This window comes from Peromyscus maniculatus, chromosome 5, assembly GCF_049852395.1.
Source record: "Peromyscus maniculatus bairdii isolate BWxNUB_F1_BW_parent chromosome 5, HU_Pman_BW_mat_3.1, whole genome shotgun sequence".
Lineage (NCBI taxonomy): Eukaryota > Metazoa > Chordata > Mammalia > Rodentia > Cricetidae > Peromyscus > Peromyscus maniculatus.
This window is the reverse complement of record NC_134856.1, coordinates 89,610,617-89,635,091: the sequence shown is the minus strand read 5'-3', so window position 1 is coordinate 89,635,091 and position 24,475 is coordinate 89,610,617. Positions and strand designations below refer to the sequence as shown.

Genomic DNA, 24,475 nt, shown 5'->3' with positions numbered 1-24,475 from the left:
GCCCATTGTGGGGATCACAATTCCCTAGGAAAGGAATCCGGAACTATATGAGTGGAAAAATCAAGCTGAGCACAAATTGAACCAACAATTGAACATGTGTGTATCCATTTCCTTCCCCTTCTGACTGGTGTGAGGTGTTCAGCTGCTTGAAGTTCCTGTCACCTTGATTCTGTGCTGTGATGGATTGTAACCTGGAATTGTGGCCTAAAAGCAACCCTTTCTCCCCCAAGCTGCTCTTTGTCAGGGTAATTTATCACAGCAATAAACATGAAACCTAAAGCATTTGGATATGGAGATCAGAATTCAGGTCCTCACATTTGCTCAACAAGCCCTTGTAACTCACTCAACCTTCTTGCTAGCCCTAGACACCACTTAAAGTAGTGAACCCATGGTCCATACCAAGACCAGGTGAGGAATTAAGGCACAATTTTATTAGGACTATTCATGATGATTGCCATATTTTGAGCATCTTAATACTGAATAAAATTCCTGTGCAGAATCTATACCAAATTAGAATTAGCTGTTAGCAGCATATTGATGCTTTGCTTTTGTTGTTTAATTAGGTTATTGTTTTATGTTTCTTTTCCTAATAATTTTATATTTGTTTAATTTTTTCATATTCTATCATGTCCCCGACTTATTTCTGTGTTTTGAATTTGAAAAATTATGAAGAGCTCCAAAAGGTATCTCAAGAATAATTGAACATTTTTTTTTCTTGTTTTAATCATCCATGTATTGCAAACCATTCTCTATGTAAATATACTGCAGAAACCCTAAGAACCTTCTGTGAGGCTTTCCAGGCACTGTAGACTCAGAGGACAGGCTACTGTAGCCATTAGGCAAGTGCGGCCAGGATTCCATGAAGCCACCCTGACAGTCCTCTCTTGGAAACTCCCCCGTCTGCTTATTTCCCCTGATTTCTCTTTGTCTTCTTCTGTTTCTCAGTAAAAGAGAAGCAGAAAGAAAGGCTTTAATGACCACAGTAGCATGCTGGCTCACAGACCTTTTTGTAATAATAGCTCATCAGTCACTAGCTAACTTGTAAATCTTCAAAAGGCAGAGCATGAATTTCTGATAGTTTAAAATAATTAGTGACAATTCTCAGTAAATATTTTTCTCCAGGATTTCTTAGCAAGGTATGAATAGCCTCTAGCTTCTGATGCAGCTTTTGCTGACAATTCAAACTTAGTTGAAAATAACTTCGAAAGAACATTGAGATCAAAGAGCTCGTGATTCATAAGCAGAAACAAAGGGATTTTCAACCAAGTAGATTAGAATTTTAGAGATGACTGCCACCTGGCATTGTCAGGATGGGTGCTCTCAAGGACACTGGAGCTGAAACTAGAAGGATGGGAGAGAATCAAGTTTCTAGAGAAAAATGCCAGTCCAAACAAGTGCAAAGCCAGAAGGCAATGCAAGCTACCTTGGTCACCCACAGCATCCACAGCATGCCAGATGGCTTGTTGGTGCTAGGGGTGGGAGCAGAGGATTCGTGGGTCACAAAGACATATTTGGTTTAAAAAAATGGAATGCACTAAGTGATTACTGTATGGCAGCTCCTAGGGATGCAGAAGTGGGCACACTCTATAAAAATTCCTGTCATCCTAGGGAGAAGTAAGTAACTGAAGAAAGCAGACCACATACACAAACTAAATAAAGAGAGACACAAATGTGGGGGAAGAAAACATACTAAGACAATAAAGGGATGTGGGCTGTGATTATGTCTGTTTGCTTTGTTGTCTCAGTTGCCGCCATGCTGAAGGAACTGTAGGACTTGAGTAGAAGGAAGACTCCCAGTTGGGGTCCCTACTGTGGTAGGCTGAGTAAGAGAGAGTAGAGGCTTCTCATCAAATGATAGCAGGAAGGGAGTGAGAAATGGTGAGAGTCAGTATTGAGTGGACTTGCCCGTGAGATTGTGTATGATAGAGAAGACTAGTCAATGATGTCCTCAGCAGCTGGGTAAATGGCAGGCCTCTTCCTGGAAGTAGAGAGACAAAAGAAGGAGCACGGTGGGGCCATGACAAGAGTTTGGTGATGACAATGGATATTTGAACTCAATGTTAGGTATATAAGCAGAGGGGACTTGTGGACATTTGGTTACAAATAAAATAGTCATTTTCAGTTTTGGGAGAGAACAAAGCACAAATACAAGAATTGACCTGACTTCAGACCAAACTCCACTGTCTCATGAGACTACAGTGTGGTCAACCAGTGTTTACTGGTTTCCTACTGTTCTCCAAACCTTCTCTTGAGCACCAGTAGAAGACACAGGGTGACTTGCGGGGCACACACACATGTAAACAGCTGTGATGACACATATGCTGAGTTGGGGGTTACAATGACAGGAAGACAGAATCAAAAAAGACCTCCTAAGGTATGACTGGAACAAGCCAGAGAGCTCGGTGGGTTAAAGGACAGGTTCTTGCAGATGCAGTCACTTTATTACCTGGGGTTATGCTTCAGGGAGGGCAGGTGGACTGGTAAGGCAGCTAAGCTAAGCTAGACCTGAGGATGAGCAGCCATAGAGAATTCAGGAGGACAGGGCTGAGAGCAAACAGCTGTGCTATGGGGTAAGGTGGAGACTTCAGATTTAATATTTGAGTTTCATTTGGAGTTAAAGATAAACGAAGACACCTTTATGATTGGGAAGATGCTGAACCACAATCAGATCCCTGTTTCAGAATATTAATGGAGAAAGCAAGCTACTGTGTGGAATGCATTGGATATAGTGGCTTGATCTCACTTGGATGGCTGCTCACAAACACTGTGGATCATAAATGAAACATTCCTCACCTTTATCTGACCCAGACACAGGAAAGACAAAAGACAGTTTCAGGTTGGGAGTACCAATAAAACCATGAGGTTTGTATAGTGACGTGATGAAATGTGTGTGGTGGTGAGAACAGGGGACACAAAGAAACCTCATGCAGCAGGGAGACCCCCAGTGCTTTGAGATGGATTGCAGAGAGAAGATTTGAGGTGATCAAGGTGAGAAGAAAGCAAAGTTGCTATTGTCCATCTCTCCTGTGATGGGTCCATACATAAAGGAACAACACATGTTGATACTGTAACATAGCTTCATTTTTGAGAGAACCTCAAATAGGGGAAAATATAATACCTTCAATATTCTCAAATTTATTGACAGAACCTTCTTAAATGTGAGACTGACTTACCCTTTGCAGCCACCCTCTTACCTTCCTTTTTCTTTTTGTTAGCTAAACATTGAACACAATTATATTTAGATAGGAATAGATTTAATTTGGTACTGACAGCTGTTCTTCCAAATTGCCAGTCTTTGCTTGTCCTCAGATTTTTATATATAAAATTAGCAACTTGGTAATCATTTATGACCCCCTGAGAACAGAAGTTATTAAAGGACCACATACTTTGAAAACAGACATTGTCATGAGAACCCCTCAGCCTTGGAGTCTGTTGACTTTTGCTAAAATGGCCACAGTAGCAAAATAAAATACTCTCTCTCTCTCTCTCTCTCTCTCTCTCTCTCTCTCTCTCTCTCTCTCTCTCTCTGCCTCCCTCCCTCCCTCCCTCCCTCCCTCCCTCCCTCCCTCCCTCCCTCCCTCCCTCCCTCTATCTCTTCTTTAAACTGTTCTTTATCAGGCCTCATTCAGTTATGGAAAAAGAGAAAAAATAGGAAAGGAAATGTAAAAAGATACATAAGATTGAAGGAAAGTGCACTCCTTTTCTGAAGAGATCATTTCAGAGAGGAAGAGAGAGAGTGTGTGAGATGAGAGGGAGAGGCAGAGAGAGAGAGAGAGAGAGAGAGAGAGAGAGAGAGAGAGAGAGAGAGAGAGAGAGAGAGAGAGAGAGAGAGAGAATTATTACAGGCTACTTCCCCATGGCTTTTGATGAACATATGTGCATCCAGATTTACTCTTTTCAGAAAGATGTGAGTACACAATAACAGAACAGCATCATGGGAGAAATGCTTGCTATTTTCCTAAGACTCACTTTGGACAGTTTTAACAAACACAGTGTGCAGAAACACTTTGGGCTTTCTACACTCATTCTCTCCAACAACCATTTTGCAGCAATCCTGCTATGTGACAAGAGTCCTACTGCAAGTGGTGGTATGTTTCCCTTTTTTTCCCTCTCCCAAATTACATAGCCCTTTGCTTGCTTGTTTTACACAATGTGTTCAAATTCTGTGTGTTGTTAAATCAATCAGGGTCCTTGAAGGCAAGAAAATTCATGCTGGATTCCAACTAGTTTATCTCAATGAAGGGCCCACTCTTGGATGTACAGACAGTGTTGAGCTATTTGTTTAGCTTCAGAAAGACAATTTCATTTGTTAACTGGGTCAAATACATTTTTTGTATTCATTCCATTATAAATATTTTTTCAAAGATTTTTTTCAAAGAAGTAAAACACCAATGGAAATTAACTTTATTATGAAAACTTCTATCATCGATATTTTACAAAGAAGAGGGAGTTCCCATGAGAGAGAGAGAGTTGCTTCCCAGTTGTTCTTAGAGTGTATTTGTGTAATTTTATAATGCAGCTAAGGTCTGTTAGAGGCTGAACTGTCCAGGAACTGAAGCTGTGCTAAAGAAGGCATCATGCTTCCTAATCCCAGGAATTTTATTCTTATTGTTTCTCATCACCCAGCAATGTTTTCTAACAACATTATAAAACCAACATAACAAGAAATGGCGGCATGGTGGAAGTCTTGAGAAGGTGATGGGATTATGAGACATCATTTGTTGTTTTGTCAAAAGGATTACCACTAAGCAAATTAAATGACTAAATCATTTTTCTTTACTCCTTTGGTTAATAGCACAGTTCAAAGCCACTGAATTTGGGGATAATTTGTTATATAGTATTGGTGGGTTTAAACTTGTTGGGACATACTTCATGCATAATAAAATTCATTAGTGGTATGGGCATATGTTCTTCAAAATCATATATAGTATAAGCATTCCCTATTAATTTGGCACACTTCTGCCACCCCATAAACTTCCTTCAGCCCATCCCCTAGATTATAGTAACCATCACTTCATGAATTCTTTGTTTAAGAAAATTTATATAGATTATCATAACCTTAAGATATAGAATATGTAAGTTCACTTATACGGTGATTTTGCTATCATTATTAGATATTAGTCTAGAAGGCTAATGTGTTTTTCTTTTCATATATTTTCTTATTACTATGTTAAACAATTTTCTTCTGTTGGTTTTCTTCTTTCCTGTACATTGAAGACTGAAAATGAAAACCCCTGAATTCTCAACTGCAATCAAAGAGAATGACAGCAACCTACAAAGGTGCTCTCACCAGTTTTGATCCAAGCCAGCAGTCCTTTAGGCAATGAAATGAGTAAAGGACAAATAATGGCATATTTCACAAGAGTAGCATTTCCTAGGGCTTTCCATTGTCATTCTCTCATTTCTCATTATTTTAGTCTTTCAAAAAATAATATTGAACATAATTTCTTGGTAATCATAGGTGATGACATTATCACTGGGATTATGAAATACCAAAACATCCAAAGCTGCATAAGCATAATGTAACTAAGATCCTAAAATAAACCTTGAATTTGTAAAGGAAATCAACAGAATGTATCATATTTACACCAAACAAATTTTATTTTTATTAACATATATTCTCCCCCCTTTGGCCTTTGGAAGAATTTTAAGAAAAAAAATATGTCATAAGATAATGTTTGAAGTACTCTTTAAAACTAAAATCTAAAACTGTATCCAATGACCATTGATGTTGAATGCACACAAGATAAGACTTGAGACACTCAGAGTTAGCAATGCAGTGAGATATCCACATTCCAGGTGAGGAGGACAAGATGAAGAATGAGCTCTTGTGAAAGAGTTCAGTGAGAAATAACCATGCAGAGAAGGCAGCTAGATGCACGATAATTCAGGAGGGATCCAGCTACTGGCTTGGGGTTGTTATTTGCTTATTTATTTTTATTTGTTCAGTACTGGCGATTAAACTCAAGACTTCATGCACACCAGGCATGCTGAACAAGCTCTGAGCCCCAGTCCTTCTTTTAATCATATATATTTTGGTCATTCTTCCAAAATAATTCATATGAAAACATACCATTCTTTGGAGCTACTTAGAAAGACTAACCCTGAATGAACCCTATTAGAGAAGTCATGAAAGAATCAACAGTCCACCTGAGTCTTCAAGGATTTTGGACACATTGCATGGGATGACAAGATGGCTCAGTGAATAATGATGGTGTGGCCAAACTTGATGACCTAATTTTGATTCCTTGGACCCACATATTGAACAAAGACAACTCCTGAAAATAGTTCCCTGATCTCCATAGTGGTATCATAGTACACACACACACACACACATACACACCTGAAAATAGTTCCCTGATCTCCATAGTGGTATCATAGTACACACACACACACACACACACACACACACACGCACGCACGCACGCACGCACGCACCAAATAAATGAATAAATAATAAATAGCTTCATAAAATTTAATGACCTAAATAATAAAGGTCTAGGTCAGACAAAGTGGGCTACAGTTGGGTCCGACCACATAGGGTGTGATTATTAACTATCAGTTCAAGCCCTGGCTGCAGAACACTTGTCATGGTTCATTAGACATATTAGAATATCAACAATGGTGTCCTTCCTGCAAGATATGCTAGTGTAATAATGGCACAAAGCTTGTATGAGTAATCAACCAATATCTGATTTGACTTAATGCCTACTGCATGAGATAGAACCCATGCCAGACATTGCTGGCGTGACCAAGAACCTAAGACTAAATAGTTCAGCGATCTAGGATAAATTCAAATATTATTTTTCTAAAAACAAACAAACAAATATAAACAAAGAACAAAAAAAGAAAGAAAAGTAGCAATAAAATGACTCAATGATATTCTGCTATATTTATAGATCAGTGCTCTGTTCAGCCATCATCAAAGAAGCTTCCTCCTGTAACAGATGGGAACAAATGCAGAGACTCACAGTCACTATGCAGAGAATGAGAAACCTTGAAATACTCAACCATAAGTGGAATGTCGCCATTCAATCCCTCCCCTTAGGGCTCAGGGAATCCTGTAGAAGAAGAAGCAGAAAGAGTATAAGAGCCAGAGGGGATGAAGGACACCAAAGAAACAAGACCCTCTAAATCAGCCTGACCAAAGCACATAGGAACTCACAGAGACTGAGGCAGCATCACAAGGCCTGCATGGGTCTGCAGGGTCTGCATTAGGTCGTTTGGGTAAATATTATGGCTTTCTGCTTAGTGTTTCTATGGGATTGCCAAGAGTGTCAACAAGTGTGTCTCTGTTTCTTGGGCCTTCTCTTGGGCTCTTTCTCTTCTGTTTGTTTGTTTTGTTTGCTTCTAATATGTGAGTTTTTGTTTTATCTTATATTATTTTCATTTTATTATTATCAAACACTATCTTATGCTGTTTCCTGTAGAAAGCCTACTGATAATCTTTTCCCTTGTCAACCAACTGGCATCAGCACTACCATGTACCCTGTTGTATAATAAACAACCAAGACACTTGTCAAGTGTTGATACAGGTGTTAGTCCCTAACCACTTTTTATATGCTTTAAATTTTGAAATTCAGGTGTATCTGTCATAACAAATAAACACTAGACTGTATCACATTTTGAATTATTTCTTTAAGATCTTTGGAAATTTATTCAGCAATATGAAATTTTTGTTTATAAGTTTTGTTTAAAGTAAACATAGGTTTAGAAACATTTTAGAGCATTTGATGTCAGATCCATTATTACAAAATTTGTTTAAATGTTTTAGAAAATACTCCATTGGGAAAAAATATTGAAATTGGGAAATAAAACTACATGACATTAGATTAAAGATTTTTTTTTAAAAAAGGAATTTTAGATTGTTTCATGAGAGATACTCTTTGATAATCAGAAAGTTTCCTTTAGTGGTAGGCACATATTGATGTTCAATAAATAAATTAAATTAAACCAGCTAACAAAGAGGATTAATCAACTTTGGCACATTCAGAGATCTATAACAATTATCCAAATAATTCTTAGATACAAACCTGGTATTTAGGAAGTGATTCTTTTAATTTTAAATGCTCTATGGTGCTGGACAGATTCTTTTCTTTTTTATTAAGATTTTTTTTCATTCATTTTACACACCAAAGATCCCCCCTTCCCTCCTCCCGCTCCCCACCTCAGCCTCCCTCTTCCAACCCAACCCCCATTCCCTCCCACAAGAAGGCAAGGCCTCCCATGGAAAGGCACATCCAGTAGAGGCAAGTCCAAGCCCTTCCCCCTGACTCAAAGCTGCACAAGGTGTTCCATCATAGGTAGTGGGCTCCAAAAAGCCCGCTCATGCACCAGGAATGGATTCTGATCCTACCGCCAGGGGCCCCCCCCAAGCAGATCAAGCTACACAACTGTCTCGCCTTGTCTATCTAAAGGATCTAGTCCAATTCCATGCAGACTCCACAACCACTGATCCAACTTTCATGAGTTCCCACTAGTTTGGTTTGGTAGTCTCTGTGGGTTTCCCCATTATGATCCTGATGTACTTGCCCATAGAATTCCTCTTCTCTCTCTTTATTCCTGGAGCTCTGCTTTGTGTTTGGCTGTGGATCTCTGCATCTGCTTCCATCAGTCATTGGAGAGAAGCTCTGGGATGACAGGATATTCACTGGTCTGATCACTGGGGTAAGCCAGTTCAGTTCAGGCACCCTTTCCACTATATTTCTAGTAGTCCAAGCTGGGGTCATCCTTGGGGATGGGTTTCTTTCTATCCTCAAATAGAGGAGGACCAGTCTTTGGTCAAGGGTATATATACATGAGTAGCTGCACTCCCTTGCTAGACCCTCCAAACAAACTCTCAAGGGTAGATTCTTTTAAACCACTGTTTACATTCATTTGACTTTTGGAAGCAAAGGCTAAACACATTGTGCTATATTGTATCATCTTGCTCTAAATGGTAATCAGTTTATTTCTGAATGATCAGATTGACCCACTACACAGTGTAACTTCAAACAAAAATATTCATTTTCACACTACAATAGTATTCATTGCAATTCCTTTCTGATTCTGCTTTCCCTTCGATATTCTGCTGACTTCTTCCATCTCTAGCTTCATGCACAGTGGCATGTTATGAGACAACTGGCTTGGTGAATGCTTCCAATATTGGAAGATTGTCTCCTGTCTACTCTGGGTCTAATACACATAAAACTGTAGAAGAAAATGTATACTTCAATACAGAGTTTTCATTATGCATTAGATGCCTGTAAAATTCCTTACTAAGTCCTGTAATTGCACATATGCAGTTTGTCACCTGGCATATGTAAACACGAAATTATTTGATATTATTGCATAGTTCCATCAAAATGCCAAGCAGAAAAAAAATGGCTTCCAATATTCACCCAGAGTTTAGACAGGAGGCTTTTGTTTGATGGGCCAACATTTATAATTCTATCACGAAGAGTCTTTTTCCGTAGTGCTCACAGATTGCCAGTAAAAGATAATTCTTCCCTTGTGGACGTGCTTTATATCACATGCCCTCCACGTGCTGATGAGATCTTTGCATGGGTGATGCCAAGAGAGTAGTTTATCTGTGGAGGGAGAGACGCCCATAAGTGATAATGAGCCATGTGTGTCTTTCAGGACTGGAAATGAGTTGTTGCAATTGAGGTTAATTTTGACTAGCTCAAAAAAATGGAGAATGACCAGTTCCTGGCTTAATTCTAAAATCAGAGAGAGAGGCAGCTCAGTGGGTAAAGGCACTTTCTGCCAAGCCCCACAATCTGAGTTCCATCCCTGGAAGCCACAGGAGAGAAGGTACAAAGAGAGAAGCAACTCCTGCAAGCTATCCTCTGACCTCCAGATGCATGCCATGGCATAAATATGCCCATCCCCATCCTCATGCAAAATAAGTGTATAAATGTTAAAAGGGCTATAAAATCAAGCAGTGTTTAATTGCATTTTATTTTATTAATTATTTTTTATAGTCCTTTGGCTTATCCTGTGTGCCTGTGTTCAGTGAGCTCTTCGGAAGTTGGATCCTCTGTCTTAGGGACTATGCTCATACCTCATTTGATCTCCACTACTCCACAACTATCCAGCTCACCATTGCCTTGCCCTCCAATTTTTCTGGGTATGGAACAACCTGTGAGGAAATGCTGCAAGGGAAAGGAGGGAGCAGATTTTATAAGTGATATGATGTTTGCCTTTCATCTCACAGCCAACTCTGGGAATTGCTTTAAATTGAGAGATAAGCCACACCAACGCCCAGCATTTCCTTGTGAATTCATGCCCTTCTTTCTGTGAGTAAGAAAAGGAACCAAGATAAAGACCTGTGTCATATTTCCTATTTTCCCTAAAGGTTTTGGTTCTTCCTGATTAACTTACCAAAGATGATGACCTGAGCCAAGGCTTTTGGTGTTGCAACTGTTGCCTATGTAAACATGCAATAGATGTTGCAGTGAAGACTGGTGGCAGTGCAGAGCCATTCAGGGAGCTCCTCAGACGGATTCTCCTAGATGAGAACTTTCATTTCTCTATTTCTTAACCTCCATTGGAGAGAGTCACAACTGTAGGTCTGCTGCTGGGTTTTATTCTCAAGGATCTTTGGCTGAAGGGAGAAGCTGCCATTATCCCGGTGCTCAAGAGCTTCCCCTGAAAAGCAATGCATCAAATCTTTCAAAAAATAGGAAAAGAAGTTTCATTTATTCTATCCAACCCCCTCCCCATTTTTCAAAACTAGCTCAAGAGCCTGCAGTTCTTGGTAGGAAGAGAAGAGAGAGAGATAGAAACAGAAATAAGAGAAAGGGAAAGGGAGAATAGGGTGAGGGGAGGGAGAGAGTGGGGAGAGAGATAGAGACATAGAGGACAAGTGAGAGAGAGAGAGAGAGAGAGAGAGAGAGAGAGAGACAGAGAGAGAGAGAGACAGAGACAGAGAGACAGAGAGACAGAGAGAGAGACAGAGAGACAGAGACAGAGACAGACTTAATTTGTGCCACTTTTTGCCTGAATGGTGGCAGACAAGGACAGTCGTGGATTGCTGGGAATAGCGTGGAAGCTTCTGGTCATATCTCAGAGAGAGCTTCCTATATACTAGTTTCTTTTTCCAGGACGTTTTTCTCTTTCATGTTCTGTTCAAATGTAGGTTTCCTCTATCAGGGGGAGCACAGCAAGCTGAGAGATTTTATCTGACTTACATTGGTGCTTCCAGCCTCCAGTGTATCATCACTACTTAGTAATCAGAGGGCATGGGGTCTTTAAGGGAAAAGATTGGGCCAACAGTTAAGTATAATATTGCCATTGAAACAAACACACATGGACTCTGGGTCAATATTCAAAACTGAAAATGCAAGAAAAGAACTTGCTTGGTGCAAATCCCAGAAGAAGAACTGGGAGTCAAAGAGGAAGCTGACTGAGTTGGAAATGAAGTGCCCTGTAGAGGCAGTACACGTGGGTAAAGAGCCGAAGAGGCTGTCACAGACTCAGAGCTGGGGCTTCCTCAGCAGGCTGCCTTTGTCAGAAGAGAGTATGTTGTGCTGATCTATCCTCGCCAACTTGAAAAACGGTGTATAGAAACCTCAGTTTTCACAGAGAGATCTGCACAAATGATGGACAGCGGTTGAGCAATAGACCACAAGAGCTGGGTAGCTTGAGAGTCGGAACACCCTGCCCTTGAGCAGGCTGAATTGATGGTGACCTTCTCCCCTCTAGAGAGGACTGACCAGGAGGAAATAAGACAAACACGAAGACTTTGTTAGACAGCTTCTAGAAGGAACCTTTAACCATTTGCTCTGGAGAATTTAGCCAAACAATTCCTTAGAGGCAGAAGTTTGAATTGAACAATAGTAGGGTATATTTAAGATCTTGAAGTCTGGGGTAGTTTATCTTAGAAGAGGGTGCCATAAAGAATAAGGAGTGATATTCCATAATAAATATGTTAAGTAGAATTTAACACTTATAGATGCCAGGTACTTCAGTGAAAAAAAAAAACCATCTTAATTTATATAATCTTCTTAGTGCAAGTTCTAGTACTTACTGTTATTATCCTATCTTGTATATGAAGAACCTTAGAAAAGTCAAAGTCAGAGTACTTCTTCAGTATCACATTGTTGTTGTATTATTGTAGGAATTACAGAGGAATCTGAAACACAGTGGCGATATTGTTAGAACACAAAAGGAATTAGTGATCGCAGATCACTGTTTATAGCTAGGCGTCTATTCACCTGCTATACAAGTACAGCTGTGAGATACATATACTCTATTGATTCACTCCTTAACTATCAAATTAGGGACATTGATATCAGCATAACACTATTTCACATTCAAAATAGTGTATTAGAATGTTTACTGGCAGCAGACATCCAACATCCTTTGCCTAATATCTAGAGTTGGCTAACTTTTGATTCAGACTTTAGTTTCCTTGGTCACATGGAAAAATCTCTGTTGGTGTTCCTTAGGGAGAAGTGGCCCTGAATCCAGAGACTAAGGATAAGGATACAGAAAAGATTCTCACATACACAAGAACAATGGTTCAAATTAAGAGCACAGTGAGAAGCTTCCTCTGCCTTCTCTTCTATTAAGCCACCACCTCCCACTGAGAAAACTCTGAAGATGGGTTCAGACAAGATACAGGTATGGCTTGCAAGGTTCAGTCAAGCTTCACTTCCATTCCTACTTGATAAATATCATCATGTAGTCATGCCTTGAGTCTACTTTGCTTTGGTATGCTGGCTTCATACCTTGTTTCAACTGTACCCGTTGTTATCTTAGAGCCTTTCTATGTACTGTGGATCTAGACTGGATAAAAGGGAGAAAGGGAGCTGATCACCAGCATTCATTGCTCCCTGCTTTTTGTCTGTGGCTGCAGTGGGACCAGCTGCTTTATTCTGACACTATGCCTTGCCAGCCATGATTGACTGTATTCTCAAACTGTGAACCACAGTAAACTCATCTTTCCTTAAATTGCTTTTGTCAGGTGTTTTGACCCAGGAGCCCATAAAATAAAATAACGGATAAACCTCTTTGGGGGCTTTCTCTAAAACACATAAGTAATTTCTTCTTACTGGGTTACACCACTGCTTTAATCTTTTTGTCTCTGATTGCAATTTGAAGTCAATAAAGAGCATCTACCTCAATCAACAGAACCATCAACCCCATCTGATTTCTAATTCAGCTCACTCTGTGGCATCTTCACGGTAGCCTCTCTCCTACACATTCATACAGATGTACACTCTAGGCATGGACATAGATCATTGTATGCAGCAAATGCCCATTCACTACCTTCTGCTGTGTCCTGGATGCCTGGCCTCTCTAGCTCTGATAAGCTTTACTCTGATTTTTCTACCAAGAAATCTACCTGATACAGTCAATGAAGCTAAGTTTTCGACCATAGACATGTTGGTTCATATTCTTCCTTACTGACCACTGCACCAAGAGGGAAATTTATGGAGGCTCTGGAGATTTTCTGCATCTTAGCCTCAAGTGTGGGGCTATTGGCTGCATATTGGCTACATGATTTTGTTGAGAGAAGATAAGAATTGCCTGCATGGGTTCAGTGGAAAGGCACATTACAGTAGAAGGAAGTTTAAGATTATGTGTCTTATAAAACATAGAAGCTGGGTGCTGGAGACATGACTCAGTGGTTAAAAGCATTGGGAACACTAGATGTTCTGTCAGAGGACCCAGATTCAATTCCTAGTACTCCCAAAGTATCTCAAAACCATATGTAACTCCAGTTGCTCTGGGTATTCCTCTCTATCCCCTTCTATCATTCATGGGTACGAGGCATGCATGTGGCACACATACATGCATCCAGGCAAAATACTCATAGACAAAAAATTAATTAGTTAAACAAAGACAGAGTCTAAAAGAAAGACTGTAGCTAGAGTTTTTCTCTCTGGGTCCTGCCAAGTCCCGGCAGTCCCATAGCCCACTTATAAAATAAACACACAGGCTCTTATATTATTTAAACTGTTTGGCCTAATGGCTCAGGCTTCTAGCTAGCTGTTCTTATATCTAAAATTAACCCATTTCTATTAATCTATAAGTTGCCACATGGCTTGTGGCTTACCAGTATCTTTACATGTTGCTTGTCATGGCAGCGTCTGGCAGCGTCTCCTGACTCAGCCTTCCTGTTCCCAGAATTCTCTTCTTTGCTTGTCCTGCCTATACTTCCTGCCTGGCTACTGGCCAATAAGCATTTTATTTATACAAAGTGATATCCACAGCAAAAGACTACTTCATTTTTATAGCCTCAAAGTAGGTCATATTATAATATTCCTTTCTATGTGGAAATGACTTGATATTCGTTAGTTCACTTATTTATGATCTGCCACACTATTAGGATTTTTGTGTAATATTGACTAAATACCTGACAATAACAACTTAAGTGGGAAAGGTTTATGTGGATCTATGGCTGTAGAGGGATTTTAGCTTCTTATAGTGTGCCCACTATAAGAACTAGTGGACATAGTAGAGAAACTCCATCCCTGATGGAAAGAGCAAGAAGTAGTGACTATAACACATAGCAGATCAGGAAATAGAACACAGAAGGGAGTCAGCCTCACTCCATCTCCTAAAGGTTCCGCTGTGATGATATACTGTGTTCCCCAATATATTGTGCACCCTAATAAAACTTATCTGGGGTCAGAGAACAGAACATCCACTAGATTAGACATAGAGGCCAGACAGGGGTGGCACACATGCCTTTAATCCTATCAGTCAGGAGCAGAGATCTGTCTGGATCTCTTGAGTTCAAGGCCACACTGGAAAGAGAGCCAGGCAGTGGTGGTACGTACCTTTAATCCCAAGACTTGAGATCTCATGTCTTGCTTGGGAAAGACAGATGCCTTTAATCCCAGAAGGTGATAGCAGGAAACAGAAAGATATATAAGGCGTGGGGACCAGGAACAAGAGGCTTTTAAGCTTTTAGGCCTTTTAGCAGCAGTTCAGCTGAGATCCATTAGGGTGATGACTCAGAAATTTTCAGTCTGAGGATTCGTGGGAACAGAATCGGCTTAGGAGTTGGTGAGGTGAGGTTGGCTGTGGCTTGTTCTGTCTCTCTGATCTTCCTGATCTTCCAGCATTCACCCCAATATTTGAATCCAGTTTTTTTTACTACTACTACTACTATTAAGACCTTTGAAGATTTGTCTTACATTCGCCAGTCTTAAAAATAGATCCTTAATGTGGGGTCCTACCATTCAAATGTTTGCATTCATGGGTATGCATGCATGGGCTTGTGTGTGTGTGTGTGGGGGGGGTGTTTAATAGTTAAATCATGGAACTTCCATTGAAATTGAAGCTCCATGAAGGCAGACATTTATCTTATTTAAGTCCATCCCCAAGGTGAAGAATGGTGTTTACTGACTAAATAAATAGTAGACTTAAAACAAATGAATGGATGAATTGGTTGAAAAGGCTCTAGCTTAAAAATAATAGATGAAAGAGTGCACTGATTGAAAACAGGTTCTGCTTAGTACTATTCAGCTCTTTCTGTTGTATTAATTATCTCGTAAAAGCCATTGACAGCATCAAGTGGGTCGTGATGAGAGAGTTTATGCCACAGAATGTGCCCAATGCTATAAAACTGATTTTATTTTTGTAGTTAGAGGCTATTAAGTTAGTAGAGTGAGGCAAAGAGGTGAATCGAGCTCTCCAGCATAGCCACACTATTGGGACTTAGTAGGTATTTAGGATACAAGAATACCAGTAGTATAAAACATTTCCTGTTTTTGACACAATGCAGTAAGTACTATATGTAGATGATGTCTTTCATCCTCTCAAGCATTCAGGGAGTTCAATATATTATCCTAATTTCATAGGTGAGATACTGTGACTCAGAGAGGAACTCTACTTGTGTATCTCCATGTGGTTAGCTGGGAAGATGACTGGTATTCTTTGGAAGCCTTAATCCAGGTCTAGATGGTCTAGATTTTTGGACTTTCATGAAACCTAGATGCCAACCATGTAAGCCTAACTCCTACCTGGAAGCTATGTGATTTGCCTCAATCTTCTGAATCCACAGTTTATGAAATCCCAATTGACAGGAAAATTCCTTCTTGGGAAACAGTCCAGCATAGTGAGAAGCCATGGAAGACCTGAAGTTTCCCATCTGTGTTTTATTACTGATTTTCCATTCTACACTGAGTGGTTTTGGGCAAGCATTTCAACCTCTTGGCAGCCTACAATTTCTCTCATTTGTTATGTGAAAATAACACTGGTTTCTCTCTTTGGGAATTGATGTGGAGCTATTGATAATATTAACAATATCTGTCATATACTAACTGCTGAATAAAGAGAGTTATGGAACATATTTTGTCATGATAGTGTGTTCTTGGGCCACCATCTTAACAGTATTCTCTTCTAGAATAAAGATGATGTAGATTAATGTTTTCACTTATCTATATTGCACCAACAAACCACAATTGAGATTTGTTTGCTTTCCATATAAAACCAAGACCCACTTCAGAGGTGCATTTGATGTAAGATACATGTTATCATCCACAAGAATTTATCCTTTTGAAAATTCTATCGGAAAGTTATCTTGGAAACACTCCAATATTTTCAAGTTTTACTAAAACCCAAGATTCCAAAGAGAATTAAAATGGGTGTGCTAGCAAACTTTCCATTACAAAATACTTTAAAATCTTAAACTATAAGAAGAAAAATGCAACTGGGTCACAGTTTCAGACATTTCAGCCTATGGTCACTTGACTCCATTGCTTCTGGACCTTTGGTAGGAGAAAATCCTAGAAGTTTATCTCATGACAAACAGGAGATAAAGAGACTGGAAGAGAGATGGGAAGACGGAAAGACAGAGAAGGGGGCAAGACATACCCTAAAGGCATGCCCTTTTCTTTCAACTAGGTCCCATGTTCTACAGTTTCTATCACCACCCAAGAGTCTATTAAGCTATATTTGGTATTAGTCAAAAGGCCAAGAATGAATGGCCATTAAGTTACAAATCCATTCATGATATGAGATCTCTCATGATAACATCATTCTCCCAAAGCCCCACTCCTAAACACTGTTGCTTTGAGGACCAAGCTTTTAACACATCAGCTGCCGGGACATTTAAAATTCTTTTGCCCCTTTTGCTCACTTTTAAGGGGTGAGACCCTAATATGCTCTACATGGTGACCTTTTTCCACATTCAAAGAACCAGGTACTAACTAGCCTCATCGGCCTCCTACCAATGAGGAGGCAGAATGAAGCAAAATTTCATGTTCAATGCCTCATGGCTATACAATATGAAATAACGGTTATTTTACATTACTGCCAGCCCACATTTGGATCTGTCTCCTGAAAACTGTCTTTTGAGTTCCTTAATGGCAGGAGACTAGAAGACTAAAGAATCAGTATTATATTGTGTCTCTCTTTAGGTCCTATGCATTACTCTTTAGTGATACTTGTTAAGAAGCTATACTCTGGCTAAAGAAGAGGCTCAGCTCTTATCAGCACCTGCTCCTCTTCCGGAGGAGGACCTGAGCTTGGCTCCCTGCACCCACATTGTCTCAGAGTGCTCACAGCTACCTGTAACTTTAGTTCTAGGGAAGCTAAGCCACTCTTCTGGCTTGTGAAGTCACCTATACACATATGCACCCCCATACATGTAGAGAAACTCAAACATATGCACATGCCAAAAAAGAACAACAACCTCATTTGACTCTGTTTTCTTCATTTAACAAGTTTTAAATGCTAAAAAATAAAATATAAAACCACATTTTCAAATATTTGGTCTGAGGTGTAGCTTGGTTGGTTAAATACTTGCATAATGTATGCGTAAAGTCCTCGATTCAATCCCCAGCAACATATGCACTGGATTCTGTGGAACACACCTCTAATCTCAGAAAAAAAGCAGGAGAATCAGGAGTCAAAGGTCATTCTTGAGAACATAGTAAGGGTTAGAAGTTTTAAAGTTTTGAAGGGAGGGGGGAGGAAGCGGAAGAGGGAGAGGGGGGAAAGCAAAATATTGAGGTAAAGTTGTCTTTTATTTTTATACATGATGATCTTTGGAAAGCAATCACTTTTATTCCTAGCTTTAAATCTCAAGAAAACTAAGCAGGATACTATGTGAGCTACACAGAATGCTTGCATGCACTTGTCTTAGAATGCACGTCTATCTTCTGAGTAGTCTGCTTAATTCACACTGTGTCGGTCCAGTCCTAATAATGTTGGTCTCTCCTTTGAAATGCTGTCTTTTCCCTTGACTTCCAAATATTTAGTTTCAATTCCAACAAGAGAAAATCCTGGAAATAGCAGCATTGTTTGTCTTGCTTTCTCACTAGCCTCCCCTGGCTTTTCAGAAATCCCTCTGCCTCATTCTAAACAGGAAGTTTCAGCAGGCAGTCGTACAAATCGCACTGTATTATGTGGGATGTCACCTATTGTTATTGGAACAAAGGTATCCTGAAATAAGGACAAAGACTTCAAATCCGCTATAGTCTGGGACCCTTCAGTAGCCTCTCATTGTATCTAGGGAGTGATTGAGTGAATTGGGTCACTCCAAGAATATACTTAAGCTTTGGAAGCTCTGCTATTATCAGGCTGCCAGAATGGAGCTACACACAGAATATGTAAATGACATTTGCAGTAAGCCTGCTCACCAATCTGCTTTTCATACATGTGAAGCAGGAACTTTCTAAATACATGTGTTTATCCTTATCTGTACAAACACATTAGAAAATGGGTATGGGGAGCAGCCCATAACTCAGTCCTCAGTTGTTATTTTGTTTCTGAGACTGGATTTTACAGTATAGTTAAGAATGATCACAAATTCATAATAATCCTCCTGCCTTTGCCTACTAAGTGCTAGGATTACAGGTGTGTACTACCATGCCTGGTCATAACAATTTTTCTCAGAAGTTCTAGGAAAAAACAAACTATGTATTAATCAAAGATACTGCTAAATTTCCCCTTTTGAAATGCTACTTATAAATCACATACTTCTCAAACTTTTAAGATCTAAATATGCAAGAATATGTATATATACATATATACACACACATATATATATACATAGATACATATAGATACACACACATATATAATGTTATAAAGAAATTCTTTGCTATGCTAGATTAACAGGCATTATCAAAAGATAAGCTGTTTAAAGACTCCCATTTAGCTGCAAGCAGTTTCACAGATGGCTTCTCATTTCAAAGAATTCTGAGTGAAGAGAAGCGTTTGTCAAGTGAAATGTTGCTCCATCTCCTGACATTGCCTGTAGCTATATTCTACTTTACTTTAATAACAATTAGTAAATCACTTCAATATTACTACCTGGGATGATGATACACCTAAGTCAATGTCCTCCTTGTAAATTCTCTTCCTTTTTTGTTATGTTGCTCTTCTCTGTACAATGAGCTATTTTAGATATAAATATCCTTTTCCTTCTATCTATGTTACTCTCCTTGGAATCTCGGTCATGTGTATAGTTCCATGTGCTTAATTATATGCTGGGGTTATCGAATCATAATTTGATTAATGAAATGGCACAACTATGTTTATAGAGAATTTCCTACTAATGGTTTTAACCAACACTGCTAAATATTTTTTCGTGCTTTCTTCTCTCTTATCTAGGTAAAACCTTGCTCTCCTCTTTTAACACAGTTCCTAACACAGTTCTGCTTTCCTGACTACACCTTCTTACTTTGTTAGCTTCTATGTGAGAGGAGATCTTCTATCTTGTACACAGCTCTTTTCCAACAAGATGTTTGCAGCAGCTTCCAAACTGATTTTATCTTCTGATATTGCTCTTTATAAACCTTTGCTTGAGATAGGTTGAATTTTTTTCCCTTTTTGTATGGAATAATCTCCTGTTTCTGTAAAGATAAACTGCTACTCAAAGTTGGCATCAACCTGGGCATGGTGGAACACACCTGTAATCCAATCACTCTGGTGGTTGAGGTGGAGGATAAGTCTTTGAGGTTTAGCCTCATACTCAGTTCCATATTAGATTGGAGGCCAGCCTGGGATACATGAGATCTTGTCTCAAAACAAGAGCATAATATTAAATACAACAGCAACAAAAAAACCCAACCAATCAAACAAACAAGCCAAAAAAAATACAACCAACCAATCAAATAAAAAAACAAAATCTCAGACACCATTCTGGATGTCACATCATTCACATGTATAGATACCACCTGTGACTTATAGAACATGACAGTTTCACCCTACAAATTTGGAGATCCCATGCTATATTTTTCCTTAAAAAAGAAAACTCTTTAGAAATTCAGTCTAATTTAAAAAATTAATGCTTTAAAATGCATATTGACTTCTTGACAAATCAATGTGTTTCTGGCATTTTAATTAAACTGTATAATGATTTAATTAGAAGACCCCCCTATAAGAACTCAAAGATATTTTAGAAAACAGGGCACTGATTTCCTATGTGTGTGAATTTAAGGAGTGGTAAATGAATAAGAGGCCGTTTTGCATGATTGATATTGACCTTCTGTGAAAATAGCCTGCAGTTTTTGTTATTATGTGATTTCTACAACATGCTGTTTCATAAAAAAAAAATCAGAGGGTGCTAATTGTGGGTTTTGGAACTATGTGATAGAAATGCAGCTTAAACTAGAATAAATAAAAAAAGAACCATTTGGATTTTTGTAAAGTGGTGACTCTAGGAGTGGACCATCCTCGGAATCAGTGAGCTAGCATCCTAAGTTCAGCTATGTTACTGTAACTTTCTCTGTATGAATCACTGAATTCTGCTCCACATACCATAGGCTTTGCTGTTAAATGTGATTTCTCTGTCAGTTGAACAGAACAAATGGGTTGTGCTTCTGGTGCCTCAGGAAAAGGGATGTGCTACTTTCTTGCCAATTCTGATCCCTTGTACAGTTAATATTCCTTCACCCTGGCTCAGGTTGACTTGTGGCTATATAACTGTCTGGAGGGATGGGTGGGATACCCTTGACTGGCCATGATGGTTCACAAGCTTATCCTTATACCTAAGCAATGCTGTTCGTCATTTTTACTAGAACAAATAGAAGATGATCAGGCCCCAGAAGTTGAAAGCTGTTATTTTTAAAGGTCATGGGAACTTAGTGTCTATCTTAGTTCTGCTATTTGTTTATAGAAGACTCTTGAAATTGTTATTCTGAGACGTGACATGGCATGGTCTCAGTATGTATAGACTCTGTCCCTGATATCATCATGCTCTGTTTGGTTATTCAGAATTTAGAAAAGAGCACAGCCATTGTAGATTATTTTACTCTTGTCTAAATAAGAAAAAGAGAAGCTGAGAGAATTGACCAAGACCCAAAACAGCAAACACGAAGAAGCTGCAGAGGGAGTACATTCTTCTTCTTTCTGCTCAGTTCATTGGAGTAAGGCCCAAATCCATCCTCTGATGAGTTGTGCTGGGCTCATGTAAACACTTAGAACCCCTCTCCCCTTTTGTTCTGATTTCTTTCCTGTAGTCTATTCTTGGTCTTCAGATATTAATGAGAAAATGTCAACAAACTTTCTGCAAGAAATTCAGTTTGTCATATTCCTCTAGACAAAGTGTCAGCGTCTAGGAGCATGCATCTCTAACTGTTCCTTTGCCTTACTGTGTTCTTCTTTCTTCTGAAGCAGAGAAACACAGCAAACAGACTAGATCCTGTCTAGATAAGATTGTGTCACTAACACCACCCAGCTAGCTCAGGTGTGTCAAAGAGACAAAGTCATTCATCCAAAGATCAGTGACTTCAAAAGGGACTTGCAGAAGCACATGGGACAATTAGATGTCTCTCAAAGCCACAGTTTAGTCTGCCTGATTCATCCAGGTCAAAGCATGGCTTGTCTTTGGGAAGTAGCCAGGTTCCTTTAGATTTATGGGTCAGAACAAATGGAATTATGTAGTACCTGTTACATATGTATAAAATGATTGTGCATCTCTACCAAGGTTAATTTATAAGTAAGCGTGTCTTTCTAAGGGTGAAAGGCTTCCCAAGTCCCCAAGTTGTCAATGGTATATAGGTTCTTGGCTCTTGTTCATGGTAGAATAATAACTCTCAAATGCTAGGATTACAGATACATGTCACTATGCCTGACCATAGCTCAATTCTAGGTGTTAGGAAAAGCAAAATATGTATTAATAATACTCATCTTTTGAAATGAATCTTATAAATCACATGCTTCTCAAACTTGTAAGTCTTCATCTGTAAGACAATGTGTGTGAATAAAATACATATTATATTATACAGCAATACATTCTTAATGTCATATATTAAACTACATTATTGTAAATGCATAGGATTTTTCCCAGTGACATAACCTAAATGCCAAATAAAAACAGGCTTTGTGTTTCATTTTAATATGAAATTAGCTGGTGTAAATTGACCTTTATGGCTTCCTCTTTGTGTTGAATTATCCTTCCTTCTATGTACTCCAAGCATTGGTTTTCAGTAGTATAATCCCCAGTGTTGAATATGCAAATGGCCTACAGTTTCAGATTTTGAGAGAAAATTCCATAAATAGGGGTCTCTGAGAACAGGATAGCAAAGGAATTGTAAGTATCTGGGCGTGGAGCCGGGTGGAACTCAGCCAGAGGGATAGGGGGATAGGGGGTGCTTTCAGTTTTGAGAATGTGGCATCCAGATGGGCCACATACTTGAGAAGTCACAAAGGTCTGAAAAACCTTAGAAGGGGGTGGTGCTGATGGGGTGGTTAGGACACAGCAGGGTGCCTGGAATGCCCTGAGCTCTTGCCATTCAGGAGCTGGGGACAGACAGCTGCAGCAGAGAGGACTTCAAGGGACAGAAGGAGGGGATTTCTGTGGAGGAAGCCTGTGAAAAGTGATTCTAAGTCCATCGATGTGACTCAGGGGCTTCTCATAGTGCCTAGAATTAGGATATCAGTCAAAACTGCATCACAGTTTGTATAGGTGGTTTTCTTATGAAATGGGTGCTTTTTATATATTTTAATTATGTCCATATCTTATTTGTTTTCATGTCCTGTGAGTAGGTCCAAGTTCTCATTCTTGCTTTCTGGCCGCTCTGAACAGCTTCAGGAATGGAAAAGAAATCTGGGAAGTGTTATGAAATGACTGTAAATGTGAATACACAAAACAGTCTGTGGGAGTAGAATATGTTTTGAAATACCTGTATTTGTCCCTCTAACTGTCTCTTTTGGCCCCACACCCTGTACAATCTTAGATTATGAAGCAAAGAGACTACTAGTATGCTTGTTATTCTTTGTAGGGAATTCCCGTTTTTCACTAGCAGACTGCTTTGTGAATTCTACTTAAATTCTTTAAGTTTGGTTCCCAGGTATCTCTAGGAATTGAGTGTGATTCTAACTATGAATAGAAGATGGCTCTGCTGCTGTAGAAAATCACAATTTCCTTCTCAAAATTCCACATTCTGAGTAATAAGATGGTTTACTCACCTTTGTATTAACACAGAAAGAGATCTCAAGAGGTCTGCTAGCCAAAGAATCATCAGCAAACTGAAGTTGAGGAAACTGAAAATATTAACACACTGACATAATTGTGTCAAATAAAAGACAACATGTTACTGAAATAGTGGAGCTGTGGGGCTCAGCAGCTATGAGTGTTTACTGTCTTGCAGAGAATCAGAGTTCAGTTCGAATACCTGTGTTGGACACTCAGAACCACCCGTAACTGCACATCCGGGAATCTGATGCCCTCTTCTCGCCTCTTTGGTCATCGTCATTCTTATGCATGTAGCCGTACACAGACACAGACACAGAGTTAAAAACAAGTATAAATCTTTAAAATATTCTAAGTATCTCTTCCTCCTTCTTCTGCACTTTTCTAAAGTAGTCCCATATGAGGGCCTTCATTTGAAGAGAGGATATTATGAGATATACTAAGTTCTTGTTACTGAAACCATTAGAAAAATCCTAAAATTGTTCAGTTCTGAGAATACAATAAGGTGCCCAGCAAGCGTTTCTCCAAATGAATTCATTATTACAAACTGGGAAGCACAGCCATGAGCGTTTCCCTCCATTTGAGCATCTCTCTATTTTGCTTTTCAAAGTTCTGATTGGTGAAGAGGAAAGTCAACTAGAAAAAATTGCAGGTGCTCTGAGGATAGGGATGGGCAAAAAAGGTGGTCATGAACTGATGAGGGATTTGCCTTTTTTTCCCTCCAAGAATTTGCCAAGTGTTTGGTAGATGACCACAATGATGATTATAAGCTTTGGTGTACTTATTCCCCAAACTATAAAACTAATCGGTGATAAGAAACCCACTGAAATGATGTGTTGTGATTCCTGTTACCAACAGGACAGGCTCAGTTACACTGGAAACTGGGAGTCTGTATGTTCTGTCTATTACATCCCTATGCTGAAGAAGCCATGGACATCTCCATCAACACAAAACATCTAAACCTGATGTGGCTTTTTCACCTTACAAAGCACTTTGCAAGTGAAATGGAAATAATAGTGATGCTCATCTAGAAAATATGGAAAAATTGTTAAAATATTAGCATAAGACTTTGAGAACATTATAAGATATGCAAAATAAAAGTAAACTATA

General features: G+C 39.2%; 1 long non-coding RNA gene across 1 annotated transcript in view; it reads right to left on the bottom strand.

The window, feature by feature from the left end:
• Window positions 1–8,266: 8,266 nt before the first annotated feature.
• LOC143273391 (uncharacterized) overlaps window positions 8,267–24,475 on the bottom strand; it is a 43,819-nt gene continuing 27,610 nt past the window's right edge. The window contains exons 2-4 of the long non-coding RNA XR_013051477.1: window positions 12,014–12,118; window positions 10,366–10,632; window positions 8,267–9,569 (exon numbers count right to left, since the gene is read on the bottom strand). This is a non-coding gene — a long non-coding RNA (uncharacterized LOC143273391). The remainder of the gene's footprint in view (window positions 9,570–10,365; window positions 10,633–12,013; window positions 12,119–24,475) is intronic.